At 28.7% G+C, this 20,283-nt stretch overlaps 1 protein-coding gene across 1 annotated transcript in view; it reads right to left on the bottom strand.

The window, feature by feature from the left end:
• LOC118179962 (ATP synthase subunit d, mitochondrial-like) overlaps positions 1–20,283 on the bottom strand; it is a 95,508-nt gene that overhangs the window by 69,322 nt on the left and 5,903 nt on the right. The gene's annotated exons all lie outside the window — the stretch shown is intronic.

The following is a 20,283-nucleotide window of genomic DNA, read 5'->3' as shown; positions in this document are numbered from 1 at the left end:
CTTTGATTTTTGGACACGTTAAACTTTTATCCTTGCGACTGATTTTACAGAAAGAATTTTGGAAAAATGATAATATTTTGTATTTTTTAAAAAATTTTTAAATGAAGCTTCTGAGTACACTTCTCACATCTTTAAAAATGTGATTTTGGCAACAATTTTCCCGTCTTATTGTTGTTTATAGATTTTGATGAAATCCCATCATTTTGAATACTTTCGTTCTTTTAGAAATGATATTTGGCAACAATTTTTCATTGTATTTCTTATATCACTGTTTTAAGAGATTGGCATATTTCATTGTTATTTTTATATATAATACATTTTTATTGGTTTTTTTTTTTTTTTTTTTTTTTTTTTTTTTTTTTGATAAAGTTGTTCTGCAGATTAAAATTCTGCGTGGAATTTTATGTTTTTTGAGTTGCTTTCATGTTATTTTTTGCTTATTTCACTGTTTGTAAGATATTGAAAGTTTTGCATGATTTTTTTTCTTCAACGGAAAGTTGGTTAATTTTTTTATTAGGATAATTAATATTTGTATTAAGGGACATATAGCTTATTTCATTGTAATTTTTTTCTCTTGAAAATATAAGATAAACTATCATTAATTATACTTTGCTTTTCAGAATTTTTTTGTATTCTTTTATGTTATTTATTGCTCATTTCACTGTTTTTAAGATATTGAAAAGTTTTGAGTGATTTTTTAGGAAACAAAGTTCTTAACCTCCTTTATGCCATTTGAGTTCGTAAGATTTTGCAAAGGGAAGTTGGTTAATTTATTTATTAGGATAATTAATATTTGTATTAAGGGATATTGCTTATTTCATTGTAATTTTGTTATACATAACTTTTTTTTATGAAGTTGTTCTGCAGAGTAAAATTCTATGCAGTTTTTAAATTTAACATTTGGTGTTCCCTTCAGCCATTTTTCCAGTACATTTAAAATCCAGACGAAGGCTAGCAGCGAAGCTGCTAGTTATAAATAAAAGAAAGTTGTTTTTTTCCGGAATAGCAACATCAGAAGAAAAAAGGATAGTGATTTGAAAATACAGAGACAGTGTGTTAATTAGAAATGGAAACACGAATGAAGGCTGTTTAGCGCATCTGTAAGCAATCTCCTTCCATTATTTTCTTAATTCTTTGTAAATAGTAATAAATTATGTTGTTGTGCTAAAGGTCCTTCTCGGATATCAAAAGCTTAACGAGTGGATTTATAATTTCATGCCACCGCTACACAAAGCCAAAATAACAAGTCAAAGAACTGCACAAACTCAGTGTCCCTGTAGCACCAAAAATCGCTATTTATTGCCAAGGGGCACTCGTAAATATATTTTTACCGCTTATTCTTCTGTGCAATGACAAACCAGAATTTTAACTAAAATCCTGCAATATCCAAAGCAAACAGATAATTATGATAAATATCATAAAATATTTAAAACAGCACATCTAAAAATTCTGATCCACAGTCTGGTGCGCTGGAGATAAAAATGCTTTTTTTTCACACAGTGTTGCCATTTGCTTGTTTCGAAATCCCCAACTTTCTTAAACAAAAACTCATAAATGCTTTACAAAATATGAAATAGATAATAAAATACATTCCAAATTTGGGCTTTCATATGCCTATATTCGCGTAAGCTAATAGACCCACGGCTACGAAATTTGGTACATAGGGGCATCTAGATAAGAGCCAGTGCACCTCGAAGTGATATTTTCGAAGAACTTAAAATGAACTCCGTGTTTCAATAAATCGATTAAATATGAGTTTATTTAACAAAGTGAGCTTAACACCTTTTCAAAGAGATTTTTTCTAAAAAAGTTTATTTTTTAAAATGTACAGTTTATTTTTCTTTGATTTTTGGACACGTTAAACTTTTATCCTTGCGACTGATTTTACAGAAAGAATTTTGGAAAAATGATAATATTTTGTATTTTTTAAAAAATTTTTAAATGAAGCTTCTGAGTACACTTCTCACATCTTTAAAAATGTGATTTTGGCAACAATTTTCCCGTCTTATTGTTGTTTATATATTTTGATGAAATCCCATCATTTTGAATACTTTCGTTCTTTTAGAAATGATATTTGGCAACAATTTTTCATTGTATTTCTTATATCACTGTTTTAAGAGATTGGCATATTTCATTGTTATTTTTATATATAATACATTTTTATTGGTTTTTTTTTTTTTTTTTTTTGATAAAGTTGTTCTGCAGATTAAAATTCTGCGTGGAATTTTATGTTTTTTGAGTTGCTTTCATGTTATTTTTTGCTTATTTCACTGTTTGTAAGATATTGAAAGTTTTGCATGATTTTTTTTCTTCAACGGAAAGTTGGTTAATTTTTTTATTAGGATAATTAATATTTGTATTACGGGATATATAGCTTATTTCATTGTAATTTTTTTCTCTTGAAAATATAAGATAAATTATCATTAATTATACTTTGCTTTTCAGAATTTTTTTGTATTCTTTTATGTTATTTATTGCTCATTTCACTGTTTTTAAGATATTGAAAAGTTTTGAGTGATTTTTTAGGAAACAAAGTTCTTAACCTCCTTTATGCCATTTGAGTTCGTAAGATTTTGCAAAGGGAAGTTGATTAATTTATTTATTAGGATAATTAATATTTGTATTAAGGGATATTGCTTATTTCATTGTAATTTTGTTATACATAACTTTTTTTTATGAAGTTGTTCTGCAGAGTAAAATTCTATGCAGTTTTTAAATTTAACATTTGGTGTTCCCTTCAGCCATTTTTCCAGTACATTTAAAATCCAGACGAAGGCTAGCAGCGAAGCTGCTAGTTATAAATAAAAGAAAGTTGTTTTTTTCCGGAATAGCAACATCAGAAGAAAAAAGGATAGTGATTTGAAAATACAGAGACAGTGTGTTAATTAGAAATGGAAACACGAATGAAGGCTGTTTAGCGCATCTGTAAGCAATCTCCTTCCATTATTTTCTTAATTCTTTGTAAATAGTAATAAATTATGTTGTTGTGCTAAAGGTCCTTCTCGGATATCAAAAGCTTAACGAGTGGATTTATAATTTCATGCCACCGCTACACAAAGCCAAAATAACAAGTCAAAGAACTGCACAAACTCAGTGTCCCTGTAGCACCAAAAATCGCTATTTATTGCCAAGGGGCACTCGTAAATATATTTTTACCGCTTATTCTTCTGTGCAATGACAAACCAGAATTTTAACTAAAATCCTGCAATATCCAAAGCAAACAGATAATTATGATAAATATCATAAAATATTTAAAACAGCACATCTAAAAATTCTGATCCACAGTCTGGTGCGCTGGAGATAAAAATGCTTTTTTTTCACACAGTGTTGCCATTTGCTTGTTTCGAAATCCCCAACTTTCTTAAACAAAAACTCATAAATGCTTTACAAAATATGAAATAGATAATAAAATACATTCCAAATTTGGGCTTTCATATGCCTATATTCGCGTAAGCTAATAGACCCACGGCTACGAAATTTGGTACATAGGGGCATCTAGATAAGAGCCAGTGCACCTCGAAGTGATTTTTTCGAAGAACTTAAAATGAACTCCGTGTTTCAATAAATCGATTAAATATGAGTTTATTTAACAAAGTGAGCTTAACACCTTTTCAAAGAGATTTTTTCTAAAAAAGTTTATTTTTTAAAATGTACAGTTTATTTTTCTTTGATTTTTGGACACGTTAAACTTTTATCCTTGCGACTGATTTTACAGAAAGAATTTTGGAAAAATGATAATATTTTGTATTTTTTAAAAAATTTTTAAATGAAGCTTCTGAGTACACTTCTCACATCTTTAAAAATGTGATTTTGGCAACAATTTTCCCGTCTTATTGTTGTTTATAGATTTTGATGAAATCCCATCATTTTGAATACTTTCGTTCTTTTAGAAATGATATTTGGCAACAATTTTTCATTGTATTTCTTATATCACTGTTTTAAGAGATTGGCATATTTCATTGTTATTTTTATATATAATACATTTTTATTGGTTTTTTTTTTTTTTTTTTTTTTTGATAAAGTTGTTCTGCAGATTAAAATTCTGCGTGGAATTTTATGTTTTTTGAGTTGCTTTCATGTTATTTTTTGCTTATTTCACTGTTTGTAAGATATTGAAAGTTTTGCATGATTTTTTTTCTTCAACGGAAAGTTGGTTAATTTTTTTATTAGGATAATTAATATTTGTATTAAGGGATATATAGCTTATTTCATTGTAATTTTTTTCTCTTGAAAATATAAGATAAACTATCATTAATTATACTTTGCTTTTCAGAATTTTTTTGTATTCTTTTATGTTATTTATTGCTCATTTCACTGTTTTTAAGATATTGAAAAGTTTTGAGTGATTTTTTAGGAAACAAAGTTCTTAACCTCCTTTATGCCATTTGAGTTCGTAAGATTTTGCAAAGGGAAGTTGATTAATTTATTTATTAGGATAATTAATATTTGTATTAAGGGATATTGCTTATTTCATTGTAATTTTGTTATACATAACTTTTTTTTATGAAGTTGTTCTGCAGAGTAAAATTCTATGCAGTTTTTAAATTTAACATTTGGTGTTCCCTTCAGCCATTTTTCCAGTACATTTAAAATCCAGACGAAGGCTAGCAGCGAAGCTGCTAGTTATAAATAAAAGAAAGTTGTTTTTTTCCGGAATAGCAACATCAGAAGAAAAAAGGATAGTGATTTGAAAATACAGAGACAGTGTGTTAATTAGAAATGGAAACACGAATGAAGGCTGTTTAGCGCATCTGTAAGCAATCTCCTTCCATTATTTTCTTAATTCTTTGTAAATAGTAATAAATTATGTTGTTGTGCTAAAGGTCCTTCTCGGATATCAAAAGCTTAACGAGTGGATTTATAATTTCATGCCACCGCTACACAAAGCCAAAATAACAAGTCAAAGAACTGCACAAACTCAGTGTCCCTGTAGCACCAAAAATCGCTATTTATTGCCAAGGGGCACTCGTAAATATATTTTTACCGCTTATTCTTCTGTGCAATGACAAACCAGAATTTTAACTAAAATCCTGCAATATCCAAAGCAAACAGATAATTATGATAAATATCATAAAATATTTAAAACAGCACATCTAAAAATTCTGATCCACAGTCTGGTGCGCTGGAGATAAAAATGCTTTTTTTTCACACAGTGTTGCCATTTGCTTGTTTCGAAATCCCCAACTTTCTTAAACAAAAACTCATAAATGCTTTACAAAATATGAAATAGATAATAAAATACATTCCAAATTTGGGCTTTCATATGCCTATATTCGCGTAAGCTAATAGACCCACGGCTACGAAATTTGGTACATAGGGGCATCTAGATAAGAGCCAGTGCACCTCGAAGTGATTTTTTCGAAGAACTTAAAATGAACTCCGTGTTTCAATAAATCGATTAAATATGAGTTTATTTAACAAAGTGAGCTTAACACCTTTTCAAAGAGATTTTTTCTAAAAAAGTTTATTTTTTAAAATGTACAGTTTATTTTTCTTTGATTTTTGGACACGTTAAACTTTTATCCTTGCGACTGCTTTTACAGAAAGAATTTTGGAAAAATGATAATATTTTGTATTTTTTAAAAAATTTTTAAATGAAGCTTCTGAGTACACTTCTCACATCTTTAAAAATGTGATTTTGGCAACAATTTTCCCGTCTTATTGTTGTTGATAGATTTTGATGAAATCCCATCATTTTGAATACTTTCGTTCTTTTAGAAATGATATTTGGCAACAATTTTTCATTGTATTTCTTATATCACTGTTTTAAGAGATTGGCATATTTCATTGTTATTTTTATATATAATACATTTTTATTGGTTTTTTTTTTTTTTTTTTTTTTGATAAAGTTGTTCTGCAGATTAAAATTCTGCGTGGAATTTTATGTTTTTTGAGTTGCTTTCATGTTATTTTTTGCTTATTTCACTGTTTGTAAGATATTGAAAGTTTTGCATGATTTTTTTTCTTCAACGGAAAGTTGGTTAATTTTTTTATTAGGATAATTAATATTTGTATTAAGGGATATATAGCTTATTTCATTGTAATTTTTTTCTCTTGAAAATATAAGATAAACTATCATTAATTATACTTTGCTTTTCAGAATTTTTTTGTATTCTTTTATGTTATTTATTGCTCATTTCACTGTTTTTAAGATATTGAAAAGTTTTGAGTGATTTTTTAGGAAACAAAGTTCTTAACCTCCTTTATGCCATTTGAGTTCGTAAGATTTTGCAAAGGGAAGTTGATTAATTTATTTATTAGGATAATTAATATTTGTATTAAGGGATATTGCTTATTTCATTGTAATTTTGTTATACATAACTTTTTTTTATGAAGTTGTTCTGCAGAGTAAAATTCTATGCAGTTTTTAAATTTAACATTTGGTGTTCCCTTCAGCCATTTTTCCAGTACATTTAAAATCCAGACGAAGGCTAGCAGCGAAGCTGCTAGTTATAAATAAAAGAAAGTTGTTTTTTTCCGGAATAGCAACATCAGAAGAAAAAAGGATAGTGATTTGAAAATACAGAGACAGTGTGTTAATTAGAAATGGAAACACGAATGAAGGCTGTTTAGCGCATCTGTAAGCAATCTCCTTCCATTATTTTCTTAATTCTTTGTAAATAGTAATAAATTATGTTGTTGTGCTAAAGGTCCTTCTCGGATATCAAAAGCTTAACGAGTGGATTTATAATTTCATGCCACCGCTACACAAAGCCAAAATAACAAGTCAAAGAACTGCACAAACTCAGTGTCCCTGTAGCACCAAAAATCGCTATTTATTGCCAAGGGGCACTCGTAAATATATTTTTACCGCTTATTCTTCTGTGCAATGACAAACCAGAATTTTAACTAAAATCCTGCAATATCCAAAGCAAACAGATAATTATGATAAATATCATAAAATATTTAAAACAGCACATCTAAAAATTCTGATCCACAGTCTGGTGCGCTGGAGATAAAAATGCTTTTTTTTCACACAGTGTTGCCATTTGCTTGTTTCGAAATCCCCAACTTTCTTAAACAAAAACTCATAAATGCTTTACAAAATATGAAATAGATAATAAAATACATTCCAAATTTGGGCTTTCATATGCCTATATTCGCGTAAGCTAATAGACCCACGGCTACGAAATTTGGTACATAGGGGCATCTAGATAAGAGCCAGTGCACCTCGAAGTGATTTTTTCGAAGAACTTAAAATGAACTCCGTGTTTCAATAAATCGATTAAATATGAGTTTATTTAACAAAGTGAGCTTAACACCTTTTCAAAGAGATTTTTTCTAAAAAAGTTTATTTTTTAAAATGTACAGTTTATTTTTCTTTGATTTTTGGACACGTTAAACTTTTATCCTTGCGACTGCTTTTACAGAAAGAATTTTGGAAAAATGATAATATTTTGTATTTTTTAAAAAATTTTTAAATGAAGCTTCTGAGTACACTTCTCACATCTTTAAAAATGTGATTTTGGCAACAATTTTCCCGTCTTATTGTTGTTGATAGATTTTGATGAAATCCCATCATTTTGAATACTTTCGTTCTTTTAGAAATGATATTTGGCAACAATTTTTCATTGTATTTCTTATATCACTGTTTTAAGAGATTGGCATATTTCATTGTTATTTTTATATATAATACATTTTTATTGGTTTTTTTTTTTTTTTTTTTTTTTTTTTTTGATAAAGTTGTTCTGCAGATTAAAATTCTGCGTGGAATTTTATGTTTTTTGAGTTGCTTTCATGTTATTTTTTGCTTATTTCACTGTTTGTAAGATATTGAAAGTTTTGCATGATTTTTTTTCTTCAACGGAAAGTTGGTTAATTTTTTTATTAGGATAATTAATATTTGTATTACGGGATATATAGCTTATTTCATTGTAATTTTTTTCTCTTGAAAATATAAGATAAATTATCATTAATTATACTTTGCTTTTCAGAATTTTTTTGTATTCTTTTATGTTATTTATTGCTCATTTCACTGTTTTTAAGATATTGAAAAGTTTTGAGTGATTTTTTAGGAAACAAAGTTCTTAACCTCCTTTATGCCATTTGAGTTCGTAAGATTTTGCAAAGGGAAGTTGATTAATTTATTTATTAGGATAATTAATATTTGTATTAAGGGATATTGCTTATTTCATTGTAATTTTGTTATACATAACTTTTTTTTATGAAGTTGTTCTGCAGAGTAAAATTCTATGCAGTTTTTAAATTTAACATTTGGTGTTCCCTTCAGCCATTTTTCCAGTACATTTAAAATCCAGACGAAGGCTAGCAGCGAAGCTGCTAGTTATAAATAAAAGAAAGTTGTTTTTTTCCGGAATAGCAACATCAGAAGAAAAAAGGATAGTGATTTGAAAATACAGAGACAGTGTGTTAATTAGAAATGGAAACACGAATGAAGGCTGTTTAGCGCATCTGTAAGCAATCTCCTTCCATTATTTTCTTAATTCTTTGTAAATAGTAATAAATTATGTTGTTGTGCTAAAGGTCCTTCTCGGATATCAAAAGCTTAACGAGTGGATTTATAATTTCATGCCACCGCTACACAAAGCCAAAATAACAAGTCAAAGAACTGCACAAACTCAGTGTCCCTGTAGCACCAAAAATCGCTATTTATTGCCAAGGGGCACTCGTAAATATATTTTTACCGCTTATTCTTCTGTGCAATGACAAACCAGAATTTTAACTAAAATCCTGCAATATCCAAAGCAAACAGATAATTATGATAAATATCATAAAATATTTAAAACAGCACATCTAAAAATTCTGATCCACAGTCTGGTGCGCTGGAGATAAAAATGCTTTTTTTTCACACAGTGTTGCCATTTGCTTGTTTCGAAATCCCCAACTTTCTTAAACAAAAACTCATAAATGCTTTACAAAATATGAAATAGATAATAAAATACATTCCAAATTTGGGCTTTCATATGCCTATATTCGCGTAAGCTAATAGACCCACGGCTACGAAATTTGGTACATAGGGGCATCTAGATAAGAGCCAGTGCACCTCGAAGTGATTTTTTCGAAGAACTTAAAATGAACTCCGTGTTTCAATAAATCGATTAAATATGAGTTTATTTAACAAAGTGAGCTTAACACCTTTTCAAAGAGATTTTTTCTAAAAAAGTTTATTTTTTAAAATGTACAGTTTATTTTTCTTTGATTTTTGGACACGTTAAACTTTTATCCTTGCGACTGATTTTACAGAAAGAATTTTGGAAAAATGATAATATTTTGTATTTTTTAAAAAATTTTTAAATGAAGCTTCTGAGTACACTTCTCACATCTTTAAAAATGTGATTTTGGCAACAATTTTCCCGTCTTATTGTTGTTTATAGATTTTGATGAAATCCCATCATTTTGAATACTTTCGTTCTTTTAGAAATGATATTTGGCAACAATTTTTCATTGTATTTCTTATATCACTGTTTTAAGAGATTGGCATATTTCATTGTTATTTTTATATATAATACATTTTTATTGGTTTTTTTTTTTTTTTTTTTGATAAAGTTGTTCTGCAGATTAAAATTCTGCGTGGAATTTTATGTTTTTTGAGTTGCTTTCATGTTATTTTTTGCTTATTTCACTGTTTGTAAGATATTGAAAGTTTTGCATGATTTTTTTTCTTCAACGGAAAGTTGGTTAATTTTTTTATTAGGATAATTAATATTTGTATTAAGGGATATATAGCTTATTTCATTGTAATTTTTTTCTCTTGAAAATATAAGATAAACTATCATTAATTATACTTTGCTTTTCAGAATTTTTTTGTATTCTTTTATGTTATTTATTGCTCATTTCACTGTTTTTAAGATATTGAAAAGTTTTGAGTGATTTTTTAGGAAACAAAGTTCTTAACCTCCTTTATGCCATTTGAGTTCGTAAGATTTTGCAAAGGGAAGTTGATTAATTTATTTATTAGGATAATTAATATTTGTATTAAGGGATATTGCTTATTTCATTGTAATTTTGTTATACATAACTTTTTTTTATGAAGTTGTTCTGCAGAGTAAAATTCTATGCAGTTTTTAAATTTAACATTTGGTGTTCCCTTCAGCCATTTTTCCAGTACATTTAAAATCCAGACGAAGGCTAGCAGCGAAGCTGCTAGTTATAAATAAAAGAAAGTTGTTTTTTTCCGGAATAGCAACATCAGAAGAAAAAAGGATAGTGATTTGAAAATACAGAGACAGTGTGTTAATTAGAAATGGAAACACGAATGAAGGCTGTTTAGCGCATCTGTAAGCAATCTCCTTCCATTATTTTCTTAATTCTTTGTAAATAGTAATAAATTATGTTGTTGTGCTAAAGGTCCTTCTCGGATATCAAAAGCTTAACGAGTGGATTTATAATTTCATGCCACCGCTACACAAAGCCAAAATAACAAGTCAAAGAACTGCACAAACTCAGTGTCCCTGTAGCACCAAAAATCGCTATTTATTGCCAAGGGGCACTCGTAAATATATTTTTACCGCTTATTCTTCTGTGCAATGACAAACCAGAATTTTAACTAAAATCCTGCAATATCCAAAGCAAACAGATAATTATGATAAATATCATAAAATATTTAAAACAGCACATCTAAAAATTCTGATCCACAGTCTGGTGCGCTGGAGATAAAAATGCTTTTTTTTCACACAGTGTTGCCATTTGCTTGTTTCGAAATCCCCAACTTTCTTAAACAAAAACTCATAAATGCTTTACAAAATATGAAATAGATAATAAAATACATTCCAAATTTGGGCTTTCATATGCCTATATTCGCGTAAGCTAATAGACCCACGGCTACGAAATTTGGTACATAGGGGCATCTAGATAAGAGCCAGTGCACCTCGAAGTGATTTTTTCGAAGAACTTAAAATGAACTCCGTGTTTCAATAAATCGATTAAATATGAGTTTATTTAACAAAGTGAGCTTAACACCTTTTCAAAGAGATTTTTTCTAAAAAAGTTTATTTTTTAAAATGTACAGTTTATTTTTCTTTGATTTTTGGACACGTTAAACTTTTATCCTTGCGACTGCTTTTACAGAAAGAATTTTGGAAAAATGATAATATTTTGTATTTTTTAAAAAATTTTTAAATGAAGCTTCTGAGTACACTTCTCACATCTTTAAAAATGTGATTTTGGCAACAATTTTCCCGTCTTATTGTTGTTGATAGATTTTGATGAAATCCCATCATTTTGAATACTTTCGTTCTTTTAGAAATGATATTTGGCAACAATTTTTCATTGTATTTCTTATATCACTGTTTTAAGAGATTGGCATATTTCATTGTTATTTTTATATATAATACATTTTTATTGGTTTTTTTTTTTTTTTTTTTTTTTGATAAAGTTGTTCTGCAGATTAAAATTCTGCGTGGAATTTTATGTTTTTTGAGTTGCTTTCATGTTATTTTTTGCTTATTTCACTGTTTGTAAGATATTGAAAGTTTTGCATGATTTTTTTTCTTCAACGGAAAGTTGGTTAATTTTTTTATTAGGATAATTAATATTTGTATTAAGGGATATATAGCTTATTTCATTGTAATTTTTTTCTCTTGAAAATATAAGATAAACTATCATTAATTATACTTTGCTTTTCAGAATTTTTTTGTATTCTTTTATGTTATTTATTGCTCATTTCACTGTTTTTAAGATATTGAAAAGTTTTGAGTGATTTTTTAGGAAACAAAGTTCTTAACCTCCTTTATGCCATTTGAGTTCGTAAGATTTTGCAAAGGGAAGTTGATTAATTTATTTATTAGGATAATTAATATTTGTATTAAGGGATATTGCTTATTTCATTGTAATTTTGTTATACATAACTTTTTTTTTATGAAGTTGTTCTGCAGAGTAAAATTCTATGCAGTTTTTAAATTTAACATTTGGTGTTCCCTTCAGCCATTTTTCCAGTACATTTAAAATCCAGACGAAGGCTAGCAGCGAAGCTGCTAGTTATAAATAAAAGAAAGTTGTTTTTTTCCGGAATAGCAACATCAGAAGAAAAAAGGATAGTGATTTGAAAATACAGAGACAGTGTGTTAATTAGAAATGGAAACACGAATGAAGGCTGTTTAGCGCATCTGTAAGCAATCTCCTTCCATTATTTTCTTAATTCTTTGTAAATAGTAATAAATTATGTTGTTGTGCTAAAGGTCCTTCTCGGATATCAAAAGCTTAACGAGTGGATTTATAATTTCATGCCACCGCTACACAAAGCCAAAATAACAAGTCAAAGAACTGCACAAACTCAGTGTCCCTGTAGCACCAAAAATCGCTATTTATTGCCAAGGGGCACTCGTAAATATATTTTTACCGCTTATTCTTCTGTGCAATGACAAACCAGAATTTTAACTAAAATCCTGCAATATCCAAAGCAAACAGATAATTATGATAAATATCATAAAATATTTAAAACCGCACATCTAAAAATTCTGATCCACAGTCTGGTGCGCTGGAGATAAAAATGCTTTTTTTTCACACAGTGTTGCCATTTGCTTGTTTCGAAATCCCCAACTTTCTTAAACAAAAACTCATAAATGCTTTACAAAATATGAAATAGATAATAAAATACATTCCAAATTTGGGCTTTCATATGCCTATATTCGCGTAAGCTAATAGACCCACGGCTACGAAATTTGGTACATAGGGGCATCTAGATAAGAGCCAGTGCACCTCGAAGTGATTTTTTCGAAGAACTTAAAATGAACTCCGTGTTTCAATAAATCGATTAAATATGAGTTTATTTAACAAAGTGAGCTTAACACCTTTTCAAAGAGATTTTTTCTAAAAAAGTTTATTTTTAAAAATGTACAGTTTATTTTTCTTTGATTTTTGGACACGTTAAACTTTTATCCTTGCGACTGCTTTTACAGAAAGAATTTTGGAAAAATGATAATATTTTGTATTTTTTAAAAAATTTTTAAATGAAGCTTCTGAGTACACTTCTCACATCTTTAAAAATGTGATTTTGGCAACAATTTTCCCGTCTTATTGTTGTTGATAGATTTTGATGAAATCCCATCATTTTGAATACTTTCGTTCTTTTAGAAATGATATTTGGCAACAATTTTTCATTGTATTTCTTATATCACTGTTTTAAGAGATTGGCATATTTCATTGTTATTTTTATATATAATACATTTTTATTAATTTTTTTTTTTTTGATAAAGTTGTTCTGCAGATTAAAATTCTGCGTGGAATTTTATGTTTTTTGAGTTGCTTTCATGTTATTTTTTGCTTATTTCACTGTTTGTAAGATATTGAAAGTTTTGCATGATTTTTTTTCTTCAACGGAAAGTTGGTTAATTTTTTTATTAGGATAATTAATATTTGTATTAAGGGATATATAGCTTATTTCATTGTAATTTTTTTCTCTTGAAAATATAAGATAAACTATCATTAATTATACTTTGCTTTTCAGAATTTTTTTGTATTCTTTTATGTTATTTATTGCTCATTTCACTGTTTTTAAGATATTGAAAAGTTTTGAGTGATTTTTTAGGAAACAAAGTTCTTAACCTCCTTTATGCCATTTGAGTTCGTAAGATTTTGCAAAGGGAAGTTGGTTAATTTATTTATTAGGATAATTAATATTTGTATTAAGGGATATTGCTTATTTCATTGTAATTTTGTTATACATAACTTTTTTTTATGAAGTTGTTCTGCAGAGTAAAATTCTATGCAGTTTTTAAATTTAACATTTGGTGTTCCCTTCAGCCATTTTTCCAGTACATTTAAAATCCAGACGAAGGCTAGCAGCGAAGCTGCTAGTTATAAATAAAAGAAAGTTGTTTTTTTCCGGAATAGCAACATCAGAAGAAAAAAGGATAGTGATTTGAAAATACAGAGACAGTGTGTTAATTAGAAATGGAAACACGAATGAAGGCTGTTTAGCGCATCTGTAAGCAATCTCCTTCCATTATTTTCTTAATTCTTTGTAAATAGTAATAAATTATGTTGTTGTGCTAAAGGTCCTTCTCGGATATCAAAAGCTTAACGAGTGGATTTATAATTTCATGCCACCGCTACACAAAGCCAAAATAACAAGTCAAAGAACTGCACAAACTCAGTGTCCCTGTAGCACCAAAAATCGCTATTTATTGCCAAGGGGCACTCGTAAATATATTTTTACCGCTTATTCTTCTGTGCAATGACAAACCAGAATTTTAACTAAAATCCTGCAATATCCAAAGCAAACAGATAATTATGATAAATATCATAAAATATTTAAAACAGCACATCTAAAAATTCTGATCCACAGTCTGGTGCGCTGGAGATAAAAATGCTTTTTTTTCACACAGTGTTGCCATTTGCTTGTTTCGAAATCCCCAACTTTCTTAAACAAAAACTCATAAATGCTTTACAAAATATGAAATAGATAATAAAATACATTCCAAATTTGGGCTTTCATATGCCTATATTCGCGTAAGCTAATAGACCCACGGCTACGAAATTTGGTACATAGGGGCATCTAGATAAGAGCCAGTGCACCTCGAAGTGATTTTTTCGAAGAACTTAAAATGAACTCCGTGTTTCAATAAATCGATTAAATATGAGTTTATTTAACAAAGTGAGCTTAACACCTTTTCAAAGAGATTTTTTCTAAAAAAGTTTATTTTTTAAAATGTACAGTTTATTTTTCTTTGATTTTTGGACACGTTAAACTTTTATCCTTGCGACTGCTTTTACAGAAAGAATTTTGGAAAAATGATAATATTTTGTATTTTTTAAAAAATTTTTAAATGAAGCTTCTGAGTACACTTCTCACATCTTTAAAAATGTGATTTTGGCAACAATTTTCCCGTCTTATTGTTGTTGATAGATTTTGATGAAATCCCATCATTTTGAATACTTTCGTTCTTTTAGAAATGATATTTGGCAACAATTTTTCATTGTATTTCTTATATCACTGTTTTAAGAGATTGGCATATTTCATTGTTATTTTTATATATAATACATTTTTATTGGTTTTTTTTTTTTTTTTTTTTTTGATAAAGTTGTTCTGCAGATTAAAATTCTGCGTGGAATTTTATGTTTTTTGAGTTGCTTTCATGTTATTTTTTGCTTATTTCACTGTTTGTAAGATATTGAAAGTTTTGCATGATTTTTTTTCTTCAACGGAAAGTTGGTTAATTTTTTTATTAGGATAATTAATATTTGTATTAAGGGATATATAGCTTATTTCATTGTAATTTTTTTCTCTTGAAAATATAAGATAAACTATCATTAATTATACTTTGCTTTTCAGAATTTTTTTGTATTCTTTTATGTTATTTATTGCTCATTTCACTGTTTTTAAGATATTGAAAAGTTTTGAGTGATTTTTTAGGAAACAAAGTTCTTAACCTCCTTTATGCCATTTGAGTTCGTAAGATTTTGCAAAGGGAAGTTGATTAATTTATTTATTAGGATAATTAATATTTGTATTAAGGGATATTGCTTATTTCATTGTAATTTTGTTATACATAACTTTTTTTTTATGAAGTTGTTCTGCAGAGTAAAATTCTATGCAGTTTTTAAATTTAACATTTGGTGTTCCCTTCAGCCATTTTTCCAGTACATTTAAAATCCAGACGAAGGCTAGCAGCGAAGCTGCTAGTTATAAATAAAAGAAAGTTGTTTTTTTCCGGAATAGCAACATCAGAAGAAAAAAGGATAGTGATTTGAAAATACAGAGACAGTGTGTTAATTAGAAATGGAAACACGAATGAAGGCTGTTTAGCGCATCTGTAAGCAATCTCCTTCCATTATTTTCTTAATTCTTTGTAAATAGTAATAAATTATGTTGTTGTGCTAAAGGTCCTTCTCGGATATCAAAAGCTTAACGAGTGGATTTATAATTTCATGCCACCGCTACACAAAGCCAAAATAACAAGTCAAAGAACTGCACAAACTCAGTGTCCCTGTAGCACCAAAAATCGCTATTTATTGCCAAGGGGCACTCGTAAATATATTTTTACCGCTTATTCTTCTGTGCAATGACAAACCAGAATTTTAACTAAAATCCTGCAATATCCAAAGCAAACAGATAATTATGATAAATATCATAAAATATTTAAAACCGCACATCTAAAAATTCTGATCCACAGTCTGGTGCGCTGGAGATAAAAATGCTTTTTTTTCACACAGTGTTGCCATTTGCTTGTTTCGAAATCCCCAACTTTCTTAAACAAAAACTCATAAATGCTTTACAAAATATGAAATAGATAATAAAATACATTCCAAATTTGGGCTTTCATATGCCTATATTCGCGTAAGCTAATAGACCCACGGCTACGAAATTTGGTACATAGGGGCATCTAGATAAGAGCCAGTGCACCTCGAAGTGATTTTTTCGAAGAACTTAAAATGAACTCCGTGTTTCAATAAATCGATTAAATATGAGTTTATTTAACAAAGTGAGCTTAACACCTTTTCAAAGAGATTTTTTCTAAAAAAGTTTATTTTTAAAAATGTACAGTTTATTTTTCTTTGATTTTTGGACACGTTAAACTTTTATCCTTGCGACTGCTTTTACAGAAAGAATTTTGGAAAAATGATAATATTTTGTATTTTTTAAAAAATTTTTAAATGAAGCTTCTGAGTACACTTCTCACATCTTTAAAAATGTGATTTTGGCAACAATTTTCCCGTCTTATTGTTGTTGATAGATTTTGATGAAATCCCATCATTTTGAATACTTTCGTTCTTTTAGAAATGATATTTGGCAACAATTTTTCATTGTATTTCTTATATCACTGTTTTAAGAGATTGGCATATTTCATTGTTATTTTTATATATAATACATTTTTATTAATTTTTTTTTTTTTTGATAAAGTTGTTCTGCAGATTAAAATTCTGCGTGGAATTTTATGTTTTTTGAGTTGCTTTCATGTTATTTTTTGCTTATTTCACTGTTTGTAAGATATTGAAAGTTTTGCATGATTTTTTTTCTTCAACGGAAAGTTGGTTAATTTTTTTATTAGGATAATTAATATTTGTATTAAGGGATATATAGCTTATTTCATTGTAATTTTTTTCTCTTGAAAATATAAGATAAACTATCATTAATTATACTTTGCTTTTCAGAATTTTTTTGTATTCTTTTATGTTATTTATTGCTCATTTCACTGTTTTTAAGATATTGAAAAGTTTTGAGTGATTTTTTAGGAAACAAAGTTCTTAACCTCCTTTATGCCATTTGAGTTCGTAAGATTTTGCAAAGGGAAGTTGGTTAATTTATTTATTAGGATAATTAATATTTGTATTAAGGGATATTGCTTATTTCATTGTAATTTTGTTATACATAACTTTTTTTTATGAAGTTGTTCTGCAGAGTAAAATTCTATGCAGTTTTTAAATTTAACATTTGGTGTTCCCTTCAGCCATTTTTCCAGTACATTTAAAATCCAGACGAAGGCTAGCAGCGAAGCTGCTAGTTATAAATAAAAGAAAGTTGTTTTTTTCCGGAATAGCAACATCAGAAGAAAAAAGGATAGTGATTTGAAAATACAGAGACAGTGTGTTAATTAGAAATGGAAACACGAATGAAGGCTGTTTAGCGCATCTGTAAGCAATCTCCTTCCATTATTTTCTTAATTCTTTGTAAATAGTAATAAATTATGTTGTTGTGCTAAAGGTCCTTCTCGGATATCAAAAGCTTAATGAGTGGATTTATAATTTCATGCCACCGCTACACAAAGCCAAAATAACAAGTCAAAGAACTGCACAAACTCAGTGTCCCTGTAGCACCAAAAATCGCTATTTATTGCCAAGGGGCACTCGTAAATATATTTTTACCGCTTATTCTTCTGTGCAATGACAAACCAGAATTTTAACTAAAATCCTGCAATATCCAAAGCAAACAGATAATTACGATAAACCTTTCACTATAATTCATAAATTGTTTTTCATGGATACTGTGAAGAATAAACAGACAATTCTAGAGAAAGTCTAGGTATACTGAAACAGTAAAATAAGAAATCAATATAACCCCCCAAAAAATTGAATGGTATTTTTAAGAAAACTTAAAATGTCAAAATAAGCAAGAGAAAGAGACCTTTGCCCTCGAAATTGGTAAGTCTTGACTAAAATCTATGGCAAAAAAAGATTTGTTGCTTTATCAAATTTTATGATAAGCAAAATAAATTTTTAACTTAATTTCAAAGTTAGAAACCATACAAATACACACTTGCACAAAAACTCTCATCTGATACATTTTGTAAAGTCCATTTAAATGATTTAATCAAAAGTTTTTTATTTTGTAAATCATGAGGTGTCAAATTATTCATTTTTACAAATACAATAGATTAATGGTAATCTTAATATTATTACATTCTATTTAACAAATAAATATGAAAATTTAAATCTACCTTCTATATGATCGATAGTTCTTTCATGCATGATTGTTTTCATCAACAAATTACGTTTGTTTAATACAGGGTTGCCACTCAAACAGGAGAATGAAATTCCCTGACTTTTCCAGATTTTCCTGGTGTGTTTCAAGAAAATTCCAGTCTATATGCGTAATGTACATTGGCTGTGCTAAGAGGTAAATTAATTATGGTATTACTAGTATTGTGTAGCAAATTCACTTAATTATTCAATAAATCCCAGAGGACATTTATTCTTAATTATTCTTGGTATACTTTGTTTGATAATTTTGTTTACTTTTCCACTTAAGAGACTTAATAAAATTTAAGATATACACATTGGATAACAATTGTATGTTTTATTTAATTATTACTCATGATCATCACCAGTTCAACACGAGGCAAATCCGGTCGTTATAAATCACAATGCAATGCTAAATAGTTAGGTTAGATTTTAGGTAAATTTAATTTGTGTGAGGTGTCTTCTTAAAAGACACCTTAACACTTGAAAACACAAATATAATTATAATAGGAGTTGTTTTCTCCACTGAAGATTGAGATTAGAATCTACTTAACCTGGAATAAAATAAGGCTTTTTTTGCAGACATTCTGTAGCTAAACGAAAGAAAGAAATCTATTTAATGATATTTTTTAATAAATTTAGGTATTTTATATTTATTTCGCAGCATACATAAGGAAAAAATATGTTCATTAAATTTCGTGATGGTATGTCATCATACTGCTAGAATTAATTTCAGGATTATGCCAGAGAAAATTTCCTGAAATTTGGAAATATTATTTACTAATAATAAATAAATTTAGAGAGAAGAAGCAACATTAAATGATACGAATAACATAAAAATAAAGATAATTACTTAAAAATTGAATTAGAATAATCAACGATATTTTAGCGAATATAGTTATATTACATCATTAGACTGATTACTTTTTTTTTAATTTTACTGCAAAATGACAAGGTATTTATTAAAAAGAAAAAAAAAAAGAAGTTTTAAAAAGATTTCGCGGTAAAATTCCTAGTATACGGTAAGGCCTTGGCACGATTTTGAAAATTGTCGCCAAGACCAAAATGACCCATTTACTGCTCATCATCATGTCGCCAAATCCTGTTGTACCATACATGGAGATTAGTCTAACCAAAGAAGTAACTAGAATGCGGAGGAAAAATTTGCCAAGGGATTTGGCGACGGAACATGGAGGCTAGAATTTCCCTCTCCGCGATGTGTACAGGAAATTGAGAAACACATGTTAAGAAACATGTTAAGAACACATGTTAAGAACACATGTTAAGAATACATGTTAAGAACACATGTTAAGAAACACATGTTAAGAATGTTGTTCTTTGACAAAAAAGAAAACGGCCCACCAGCGGCCGAGGGGTAAAGACGCTGAACACTGGTAGTTCGCTCCGAGGTTGTATGGCCGTTTTCATGGTTTCCCCCCATGTGTATACGAGTCAGTTTCTCTTAGAAAGTCCTCCACGAAGGCATCCCTCCCCTTAGGCAGATAGCCCTCGTGTGCTTTGCCATAAATGAATAATCCTAATCCAATCCAAAAAAGAAAACTACGAAAATCCGTTTTTAAATTATTGCGAAAAATCCAAGAAACGTTTCTTCTTGGATTTTTCGCAATAACTTTAAAAACGGATTTTCGTAGTTTTTTTTCCCCCCTCAAAATAACTAATTTATGAATTAATTTACTTGTGCCAAAAAATATTTTCTTTTCCTTTAGAGTTTAAAGAAATTTTAAACGATATTCATTGTATGAACGCTTGATAACGTGACCTTCGAACTTCACCAGTTTTAAGCTTTGCCGACAGACATATCGCGCATGCACAGCTGTTTCCCTCTATGATGGAACGGAGCCAAGTCTGTTGCAGAGAGGTTTTCTTTCTTTACAATACATAATTCTTTGATTCTAACCTAACCTC

Source organism: Stegodyphus dumicola, chromosome 3 (genome assembly GCF_044657685.1).
Source record: "Stegodyphus dumicola isolate Sdum_Otavi_A_Nest chromosome 3, ASM4465768v1".
Taxonomy (NCBI): domain Eukaryota; kingdom Metazoa; phylum Arthropoda; class Arachnida; order Araneae; family Eresidae; genus Stegodyphus; species Stegodyphus dumicola.
Note: the sequence above shows the minus strand (reverse complement) of the source record. Positions and strands in the feature narration are given on the sequence as shown.